General features: G+C 46.2%; 1 pseudogene; it reads right to left on the reverse strand.

Annotated features, from left to right (window-relative positions):
* Window positions 1-10,492, reverse strand: part of LOC119456774 (uncharacterized) — a 131,484-nt pseudogene extending 120,992 nt beyond the window's left edge.
* Window positions 10,493-11,576: the final 1,084 nt, after the last annotated feature.

An 11,576-nucleotide genomic window follows, 5' to 3' on the forward strand; every position in this document is an offset into this window, starting at 1 on the left:
AATAATAATAATAATAATAATAATAATAATAATAATAATAATAATAATAATAATAATAATAATAATAATAATAATATAATAATAATAATAATAATAATAATAATAATAATAATAATAATAATAATAATAATCTGCCATGTCATCAGATATTTAGGTAACATACGTACAGTAATTACGTAATTTTAGACTTATTTTCCTAAATACAGTATAATAACTTTCTGTATTACTATAACGGTTCGACGGATGCTGCTGTACCGACACTATATTGACGTCGCCATCGCACAGCTTGCTTATACTTTCGCGTCTACTGAGGAAGCGGCCTTCAGTTTACTTACCATATATCTTTTACGAATGAGCACATACATTGTAACGGACGCGACGGTCCAGAAAGAAGGTTATCGAGCACTCAAGTGGCAAGTGTTGGGCCGTGCTCGCTCTGCCCGAACATGTGTACATGCCGTACGTAGTACGTCATACCTAGGACATAGAGATGCCGGGCAGGGCCCATTATCTGGACATTATCTCTTCGTGCAGTATGCATAATAAATGGTGCCATCTCCTCAGTTGCCGCATTCGTTTCTTGTCATCTCTATACTCACTGTTTCTCTGTCATTATGATGCACGCTCTAACCTCGATATGCAGCACATCTCAAAGGGGCTATCCTCCTGATTACACTTTCACGGTTCTGTAATCAAAGCACCGCCTGTTTTAGCCAAACCAGTAAACTTCAAGTATTGGTAAACTAAGCTAAGTGGGATGTATTTATTTTGATCCTATTACTGAGAAAAAAGACAAGGAATATTACGTTGGAAGTAACAGTGTGGGAAGAGAACGAGTGTTCATACCTTGCTCACTTCGCTGTCCGCCACCAGCACCGCGCAGAACAATATTAAGTTTACAAAACACCCTGGTTATATAGATGAAAATATGAGTTATCAAATAGAAAACAGGCACTCTTAGACGAAGTTTGGGGTGGTTGTCTAAGCATGAGACCCTCCCATTGGAACGAAAAAAAAAGAAACGAAATAACTGCGCCAAACGCATGAAATCGATTTACGCCTGTCTATTATGCTTTCAAGACAATGGTCAACGAACGGAAGTTCTGATTTATTTTTCACGGAGAAACAATGAGCCGGTGGATGCATCCGCCGGCTCAGATAGTCGAGCTTATGCAAGCTGGACTATCTTATTAATTTGAACCTTCCAGATAAACCAGGCCATAGACAGACACCAAGGTCCGTATTCACTAAGGGCTCTGACGCTTGAATTGTTCGTAAGAGCAAACTCCAGCCAATCCTGATGGTGGGCATATGATTAGCGAAGGCGACAAGCCAATGGCAAAAATCATTTACAAACGAAAAGTTTTGTAAGTCGGCCCCAAGATCGCAAACGGCCCACTCAAAGTGCTGCATGGCCTTTGTTTTGCACGTTTCACCCGCACACACAAAAAGCCAATTTAGACAATCTGCTGTAAAGTCAGGAGCGTTACGACACTCTAACGACATTAGACTCTAGGCAATCGGGTTTATCATTAACTAGTACTATTAGTACTGCAGTCATGTGTTTTTATTCTGCGCTGCACACAATCTAACTTTTTTTTTCTGTCGCATATTGACACATCGGGTAATGATCATTCAATGTAAGATTATGCGTCTGTGTGGGACAGATATAGCGTGATCACTGACCATAGTCTGGCATATAGCAGTATGGCCGGCCATGCCTGACATTCGGATTGTCTAACTGATTTATTTATTTATTTATTTATTTATTTATTTATTTATTTATTTATTTATTTATTTATTTATTATTTATTTATTATTTATTTATTTATTATTTATTTATTTATTATAATTTATTTATTTATTTATTTATTTATTTATTTATTTATTTATTTATTTATTTATTTATTTATTTATTTATTTTGCACTTTATACAAAGCCCATTATTCATATGCTGGATGAAGCGCTGTACTGGTGGGGAACGCAGAAATTATAATTCCAGTTTTTCCTCTACTATTACGAGTACTAATTGAAACTGTACACTTGACTGTAAAGTAGTGTTGGCAGATTCTTGAACGAACGAGTCGAGCACATTCAGAAGCACGTTGATCAAGTAACAGATGTGGGAATGCGCGTCATGATTGCTCGTAAATCACAGAGTATACTGCAAAAGTTACAATTGCTGCCCAGTGCCAGCCCCATTACGATGCGAAGCCCCTCCCATGATGACGAGAACAGACGAGGCCGTCGACGCAAAGAAACCGATGTTGCAATGAAAGGTGTTGCAAAGCCTCTTTGGACACAGATTTGCCACCACTTCTCTGAAAACCGCTTTGGAAAAATCTTGCTGTTTTGCGCCGCTACGCCTTTTCGAAGATTACGCCAACCGAAAGGCGTCGTTCACTTTACTGCACACGTTGTGCTAACGTGGTATTTCTTTCGCGCGTAGATATGGTTCGTCGCCTGTATTTCTATTGCTGCGTTTTTACTTGTAGTCAGGTTTCGGTTTCTATCAACACGCGGCGTATTCTTTCGTATCCTGTGCTGTTCTGGTATAAATTGGCTGCTGTCAAAATATTCGTGCAGGACGCACTTTAGTTACTCCATTTTTATCTCTTCTGCGACAAGAAAATAAAGAAATAATGCATTATAAATGTTAACTAAATGAAAAAAACGTGAAAATGAAGATAACAACGGCAAAATATAATGCCCCGACTGAGTGTTCCATCAACATATAATTTATGACCACAACGCTATATATACATATACGCGTATACACAAATGCTGGATACAATTTGTGGGACATACTTTGTTTTATGCCGGTGGATGTGGTCTTGGTACACCAGACTGGGTTAGCCGGACGGGGATCGATACATCTTACGGGCCACACTTTGCTTGATGCAGTGCTTGTTCTTTTTTTTTTTCTTGTGTTTAAATCAGTGAGCGCTTCTCTGTTGTGCTGTCAGGGTATTACAATCCAGCTTTTGTCGCTGAACCGAACGTCAGTTGAATTTCGAAACAACGCTCATTCTCGTTGGAGGAGAACTCACCGAATACCATCATGGACGCCTCGGCGCTGTCCTGGTTGGCGAGCGTGAGCACCTCGCAGCGGTACTTGCCGCTCATGTCGATGGTGGGTTTGACCAGGCGAAGGTGCCACGTGTGCATGTTGCAGGCCTCGGCGCCGCCCGGCGCGTGCGACCTGTCCATGTCGATGACGTCCGCGTAGCGGTCTGTCACCACGGGGTCCTCCAGCTCGGCGATCCACTGGTAGAAGGGCTGCGTCTCGCCGTTGAAGAACCACTTGACCACCAGCTTCGAGTCGGACTCGTTGCAGCGGTACTGGCAGTCGAGCTCGAACGGACCCTTGCCGGCCGCTCTCGACCACTCGCGGCACCGTCAGCTTGGTGATCTCAATGGCGCCGACGACGCGCACCAGGGCATCTGCGAGTGGCAACACGAAAAGCAGTACGCGACAGGGTTAACGTCGACGCTTATCACGTGACATCCGCTATATAAGCTGCCAGTCAACTTCGTGACCTCCTTATGTTACGAGAAAAACACAGCGACCTTTTATAGTCAATTCTTATCTGCCTCGTACTTGCCCCAAAAACCCTTTGCTTGGTCAAGTGGCATGAATACATAATCATAGCAAATTGTTTATTTGTTAGGGATCGCTAAGGTAATAAAATGAATGAATGAATAGAAACACCTCTATGTACATGGACAAAGCGCCATGTTTGTTTCGGCAGAAGCCTCTTTTGCTTGCCTTAAGGACAGATGAAGAATAAGTGTGGCGGTTCGTTGGGTAAACTTCAAATCCAAAATTGCTGCGTCATTTCGTGGTGCGCTAAATATAGTTCGTGCGCGTTTTCTTTTGCCATTGAGGATCATAGAATGGTCATGCACAATGCAGTATTAATGCGAATAGCTTGCTTTCGCCCCTTCGGTCGTTTTCGTGTAAGTCGGCGGTACCACGTGGGTCGGACTTGGGGGAGAGAAGGCGAGCAAACGGTCCAAGGGAAAGGGCGCGTGCTCTCGGGCATCCGAATTGCAAAAAAAGGGGAGGGGGGGGGGGTGCCAATGGTGGCAACCCGCCCTGTTGCCACCATTGCCAGCTTTCCCGGAGCGACCAATGGCAGTGAGTTTCAAGTTATATCTGACAGCACTATGTTTAACGTAACCGTCGACGACTGATGCAGTCATTGCCTAACCTAGAGTACACGTGGTGTCTTCCGTTTGCAGATATGAGGGAGTTTTCTGCGACACAAGAAGCATTTGCTTGGGATGAACGTGAATATATCCTTACGTACTGCTTGGTTTACTCAAACTTTCCTCACGTGTTTTCTTTTCATGTGATTGTTTTCGTCAGATGAGCACTACGACATCGAGGGCCACATAAAAAAAATAATAATAAAGATATATTTGCAGCATGCACGCGGTAAACAAAATACGGTCATAAATGGACTCATTGGGCTTAAGTTACAATATCTTTTTTTCCATAAAGTTTACTACGACGATTTAGGTCTCGCACCTTGCATTTGGATCTCCAGTTCTTTCGTGTATACATTGACGTTTCGATTGCAAAGAAATGACGTTTTCTTCTTCTTTTTTCTCGTTTTTTTAATGTTTAACGAACTCGGAACGGAAAAATACTTCGAAGCTGAATCGCAAATAGCTTTGGGCACACATAAATCTGTGTTTCCGCTCGCTTCAGAGAAATTTCTATGAGCGCATCCCTCAAGATGCCCCCGTACGAACTCCTCTAAGTGTCAACTCTCTGCTGCTGTGATGATGACATGCACGAAATCGACTCTTGCGCAGCCCATTTTATCATCAGCGATCCCGCGCGCTGTCTCATGCACGCGCTTTCAAGAAATTAACGTGAAATCGGAGAGATAAACGCGGACGGTTCGAAGTAAGGGCCCGTCTTGAAGAGCCCCAAACAAAGCGCGCATTTCCGCCCCATTAACTTTCGGACATCGAAAATCACTACCAGCGCTCCTAATGAGTCTACCACGGACGCGGAAGTTATATAGGTGCTCGTGCAACCACATGAGCTGCGATGCGGTTGCAACTGCAATTAATTTCTCCCCAGCGAAAAGGAACGCGCAAAGATAGAAGGCGGTATAACGAGGCTATGTGCCGGAAGAACGACCGCAAAAAAATTACCGGACAAACATCCATAGTCGAGACAGGAATGAAACAAATAATCTAAGAATGAAGGCACTCTCCCCGTTCCTTTTCTCGTTTATTCTTTCTTTCTATCTCTCTTTTTTTTCTTTTAAGGTGCTCAAGAGTACGCAACTCGGTCGGCGTGGTCTTAATTAGACTTTCGTGAACTTCATTTTTTTCCCCTTTCCTAAGGTGGGTACCGCGTTCTTCCCCTCGGGGGAAACCAAACACGCGTTCCTCCGTCGCACAGTGCGCGCACTGGCAAGAAAGCAAACAGAGCTTGACGCTGGAGAAACGCTCAGGCGGAAAACCAACTCGCCGAGCTGCGCGAGAGCAGTATATGTCACCTCCCGAAGCCGCCTTAACAAAGCCCACTAGCCCAGCCGGCCCAGCGCTGCCGACGTTCATCAAGCTATTGAATTTCCCGCACCAGCGCCTCCCGCTCTCTGCGCCGAAGCAACGTCGCTCTCCTGCCCTTTCTTCTTTTGTCCCTCGCGCGCCCTTTCCCCCAATGAATACAGGTTTTCTGTCGCGCGATAAATTATCGTCATTAAAACTGTTTCGCGGACGCATGTATCGATCGGGAAGGAGTTGTTCCAGGATGAAAAATATAAAGTAAGCGACAAAAAAGGCGAGGCGCAAGAAATACTCACGAGAAAGAACATAGGGACGGAAGAAGGGAACCGGAAGTAGTAAACTTTGAGCAGAAGTGGAAGGTTCGAGGTATAAAAGCAAGAAGGGGGAGAAAGGCACGGAGGGGAATAATGAAACGACAAGAAATAAAAAAAGACGAAGCCGCCGATAAACGAAAAGCCTTTGTGAAAAAGCGAAAAAGAAATATAACCGAAGGATCTCGATCGGCTAAGCAAGTCATTAATGCGGAGGCCCAGAGGCGCGGAAAAGCCCACTCCTGTACCTCCCGCTGACGCTTCTGCCCTTCCCCTCTTTCCTCCTCTCCACTCCATGCATCCCCCTCTCGTTCTACGTTCGGACTGCCCGCCTGCTGAGTGACGCAGCAAGTACGCACAGAGAAGGCGGCAATGGAGAGGGTATGGTGACGTGCTCCAAGAAACCGGCGAACGTCGCCCACACGCGGGCACGCACATACACACGCGCAGACACACGCTGGGCCCCTTCCCCGTCGCTGCCCAACGCTGTTTAACTGATGGTAATGGATCCTCTGCGGGCATAAAATTCCGTCTTTCCTCGCTCACCACCTGTCTCTGACAACGGCAGCGCGGCCCTTCTTGCTCCTCATCCTCCAGCACCCTGGACGGCCTCAAAGGAACAGCGGGAGCGCGCGGCGCGGTCCGTGTGACTGACTGGGCGCCTTCGCTGTTGTGCTGGCGGCGCGTGTATGTGCCGCTGCTTTTGCGGTCCTGAAGCGGCAGCATTTCCCTCGGGACTTACACAAACGCACACGCACACACGCACACGTGCGCAGGCTTACTACCCGACTCCGGGCTTTCTCCTTCTTAGTCCCGATGTCAGTACACCCTCCACCCCCACCCGCAAGCCATTCATCATTGTTGGTCGCTGCAAAGGCCCTGTCTCCTCATCTTTCGGGACGACGCGGAGAACTTCGTGTTGTTGTTGCCGCTGCTGTTGCGCTTGATCTTGCGCCGCGCAGTTTCTCTTTCATTCTCGCCTTCAGCGGGTCAAAAACAAACGACGTGGCCGTTCGTTACTTCGGCGGAGGCTCAGCGCAAGTATAACGCGGCTGTCCGCTGCTCCAGCGTTACGATAGCTTCTTTGGGAAGCTAAACCCAGCTCTCGCGAGTTTTAAAAGGAAGCGAGAGAGTGTTGTACATAAATATGACGGCTCGGCTTCCGGCGCGTTCTCCCCGGTTCTCCACCCTCCTCCTTGGTAACTCTACATCTTAGTGGTCTCCTGTGGTTTGAGAGGGGGTGCTGAGAACTGAGGTCTCCGCAGAATGCGGACGCGGTTAGGCATAAATTTACGCCCTCTTATTCTTACATCCGTCTTGAGCGCTGTTGGCGCGTTGAAATCCTCGTAAATTACAGCTCAGTTGGTACTTGCGAGAGCAGTCGTAACGTGTGCTATAAAACCTGCCATCCTCGAGCCTTAGCCACCGGAGCCCACGCGGGGCTGCGACATAACGGCGCAATTCGTTAGGGCACAATGCGCCCAAACCCACGTGCAGTTGATCCGCCGGTGTTTAACTGCCTTTAGCTGTCATATAGCCGGTTCTGCCAGCAAAGAGGTATATATAGAAGCCGTAACTATGTTTGAACGTGTTCGGTAGACGGTGTCGTATTCTGTGCGGAGCCAATAAGCCCGCAGAGAAAGCGAATGTTAGCGAGCGCTGCTAAGGTTAGGTCTACTTTTCAACCATACGGACAAAGAGCTACACTGTATACACGTGACAAGGACAAGCGACAGAGAAAGCAGATGCACGTACGAAAATGCTCACTGAAAGCTGCTTGTAGCAGCTTGCTAGAGTCAATGACCCTTACACACACGCACACGCGGCGAAAGAAGACAGAGACGACGTAGCGTGATTACAGGAGAACCATGAGTGTAGATGATGCGCGCTTGGAGGGCAGAGCACGGACAATACTGGAGAGAAAGAGAGGCCAGTATAGCTCGTCACGTGCCGGAAAGCAAGGAATGCGCCAGTAAAAACGAGTCGGGCAGTGACAGATATCACATTCAGCCGCTCCTAATCTATCACCCGGAATGTGCTGGCAAAACTTGACGGGACGGGTGCAGTTTCGCGTACGCATTGCAGGCAACATCCGGGTCAGGCAGGCGGTAAATCTCTTGTCAGTTAGCATCAGAGGACTGCGAACGTAATTTGGGCCTGCAGTTGCGAGAAAGTTGAAGCATCTGGTAAAAAAAAAATGATGTGGAGGAATTGTGCGTGTCTTGTTAGCGCTGTGACCTAAACATTGAACTCATTGCCATGATATGAACAGAAATGCGTTTCCGCGCAATTGATGTGTTGGAGGCAGAAACCAAAATGTCATAAATATCATCGCCATGAGATATCTCACACAGTTATTAAAACGGAAGGTATAATTTACTGAAATAAAAATACGATGAAAACGTTCAGTCACCTTGTAATGGTGACGACTGCTCCTTTTCACCGTTCGAGACACACTTAAACATACAGATGCGAAAGACGGGAACAAGTTGCAGCATTGGCTATAATGAGTGTCGAAAAGGTTAAAAGGCGCACGAAGGAGCGATGCGGCCCAAGATATAGATAATATTATCAATACTGACATAAGCCTCTACAATGCTTGTAGGCGCAGTTTTCCTAGTTTCAAACAAGGTCTTGTAGAGTACACTTAAGTTTTGTTGTGCCTCTATTGCCGATTTTCTAAGGTGTCAGCAAGCAGCATTCGTCATCTATCACCAAGCAACACGACGTAGGAACTAAAAACGTACAAAAAATGCGTTGGTCAATCCGGAAATCGAGTAAGAAACCTGCTGATTACGAGGCCGAGGCTCTATCGACTAGTGGCTGTATTTGAAAATACCGCATCAAAGAACGTAGCAAAGATGGGCAAAACTGTACACAGTAGAATCAATACAACGAAAGGTACCAGCCCGAATCGACTAGCGCTATCGTATTACACTTATTTGACGACTGTCAAAAGCTTGTGCCTCTGCGACACATCAAGTGCGTACTCTTGCGCTTTCTGAACCTCTACAAATTGTAGCACGACATTTGCGACGTTGTAGCTTCATTTTCGGGACGTTTGTTTCCAATGTAACTGTTTTCGCACTAATCTCACACTCGCTGTCACCTGTATTTTGTATCAATACATTAGACGCATTCATATTTGTCTGTCGCATTTGTTTTTTCACCATGTTGAGGAAATTGTTAATCGATACATATCTACTGCTTATGGCAAGTGAAATAACGAGCTGCTACCCATCACAAAGTAGACGCATACACTTTCTGCACACTTCTCTCGCTGACGTGTGTGACGGGATAGAGCGATAAGTGCGAAGTGAGGCCAGAGCTCAACCAGTCGCAGATCCGCTGCGTTGCTGTGCACAAGCGGCAGTTAACGAATGAAAAGAAATAGGTTTGGTGGAGGAGGGCGGGGGAGGGGGGGGGGGGGGTCAACATAAATGTTGTCGCAACGTTTCTTCCTTTGCTTCTATCAAGCTCATGTGGAATCTTTTCGAAGGAGACCATCGGGGCTAAAAGGAACTCTTATTTTGTGAGGCCCCCCACGTTCTGAGGTCTGCTTTAAAACGTACCATGCAGGACGTTTAAAATTCAGTCGGTAAAGACAATGTATATGTAAGAAGCGTTGAATTCTTTATGCTACGGTGGCTGATTGAACTGAGAATGAAACACAATAAAAAATTTCCTTTTCGTCCCTCCCGGAGTCGGCGACGCCGTGTGGATTCTTTCTGGCTTGTGCACTTGTGCGCGAACATTTGCATAGTGGCGCTCGGCGAGCTCATTGCCACCATCTCGCCGCAGCGGGCGAACGGCGGAGTTCAATATTTGTACCCCGTGTCTAGCTCCCTCTCCTTTCAGTATAGGGACCGGTTCCTACAGTGTGGGGCTTCGCTGACATGGCAAGGAAGCCGCTTAAGTACCAAGATAAAATGAAAAACGTGTTCATAGTACCAGAGGAAAGAGAACGCGACGTTGAAAATAGGGTGGCGCGTGGAGGGGGCAGATGTAGTGCGCAGCCTTCAGAGACCGTGGGAGAGCAGCCAGTGTGATTACGTAGTAGAAACACAGAATAATTGGACGCGCAAGCAGAGCTCTAAACAAAAAAACGAAAAACGTGCTAATGCACAGTCATCGAAAAACGTTGTTTGGTAAGACTTTTGAACTAGGTGTGGAGGCGACTTCCTCAATAGGGTAAAGTGGCAATTACGTGCAAATTATTCGGGACGCACTTACGGCCACAGGCGTGGACGCGTCTATTTTGCTCAGCGTGGTGGCCATGCTTTAACACGAACTAAACCTAGCGGTCAATTCTGAAACGACATGGCTGCATACGTCAGCCATGAGAACAGTGCTGGTATAGTGCAGCATATGAAAGGTACACTCTGAAGTAGTGCCGTAGGCAGAAATATTTTTCGGGGTGCGTGGCGCCACACAGTTAATCGTGGACGGTGCTGGTGGAGGGGGGGGGGGGGGGGGGGCTGGGTAGACCGCATGCTATAACACCGAAATTTTGTGGAGGGGTGGGGGGCAAGCACACCCTCTATGGCTACGCCACTGCTCTGAAATCGCTGGTATCAACGCCGAAAGTACACGTCGAAGGTACTTTCCATGTCGTTGTGATACAGGGGCACACTTTTTGGCAGCGCCATTCTCGGTTGCTGTCATTGTTTTTGCCGACAAGTCAAGTCACTATGAGAAGAGAGGCTGAGCGTGACGTAATGCTGACGTGTGCGGAAGGGCTAATTTCCAAGTCTGAATGTGTTGCTGCTTGTTTGTTGATTTCTTTGTTTGCTCTCAAAACCAGAAGTGGGCTTGTTATTTCGCTTCCACTTTTCTGATGTGTACTGCAATACTTCGGAAGCCATAAACGCCTCTTCAGAGATTTCAGATTTTCCGCTAGGGGAGGCGTCAATTACTTGCATAGATGCATTTAGATTACCGTGGTGACCACACAGTAAGTCGAATTCCTCCATCCGATACGGTCTGTAGCCTGTGGGTGTTAGTCCACTCCTTCGGGCTCATCTTCCTGTGCTGAGTATTGCGAACATACTAGTTATGAAATCAATCTACTGCGAGTTGGTAAGGCATTGTATTAAGATTTCAATAACTATATACCTACGTTATAAATTCTAGCGAGTGCGTAGTCAATATCTCCTTTTCTTTCTTTCTCGGTCTTCTTCATACGTAGAAAATCGATTACGAAATATGTAGCTACATAATGCTGTATCGCACATTTCCTACATAGCTCTACAACCTTATCATTAGATGTCTTTCTATGACTTTAAAGTTTGCGAAATTAATTAAATATCCATGACTAACTATGCAACAAAACAGATCGCAAGGAAGTAGTATGGTTTTCCTTATAGACTAGTCAACAGCATGGTTTCAGTTGCCTCATCCTCAGTTGCGCGCAAATATTTTTAAAGCATCGCTAAGGTTAGGTGGCAGACGCTGTATATATAACGTGCGTTCAAAGCTAATACCTATCCGCGCGTCAGCTGGACGAAACTAGAAACTTGTAACTTGGGTCATGTCCATAGCAACGCAATGAACTGAACCCATGGCCAAGCGTCCGCAATTCACTAGGCGGACACTTCTTATCCCTCTCTCGTCTCCCGAATTAATTATACGTACTACGTGAACTCCACTCTGTGTAGGTAGGCGGTGTTTTCAGACATTGCGGGAGCGGAAAAAATCTGGAGCTCTTTTAAGCCTAATGAGGAAAATCGAATT

Source organism: Dermacentor silvarum, chromosome 6, assembly GCF_013339745.2.
Source record: "Dermacentor silvarum isolate Dsil-2018 chromosome 6, BIME_Dsil_1.4, whole genome shotgun sequence".
In the NCBI taxonomy this organism is placed as follows: domain Eukaryota; kingdom Metazoa; phylum Arthropoda; class Arachnida; order Ixodida; family Ixodidae; genus Dermacentor; species Dermacentor silvarum.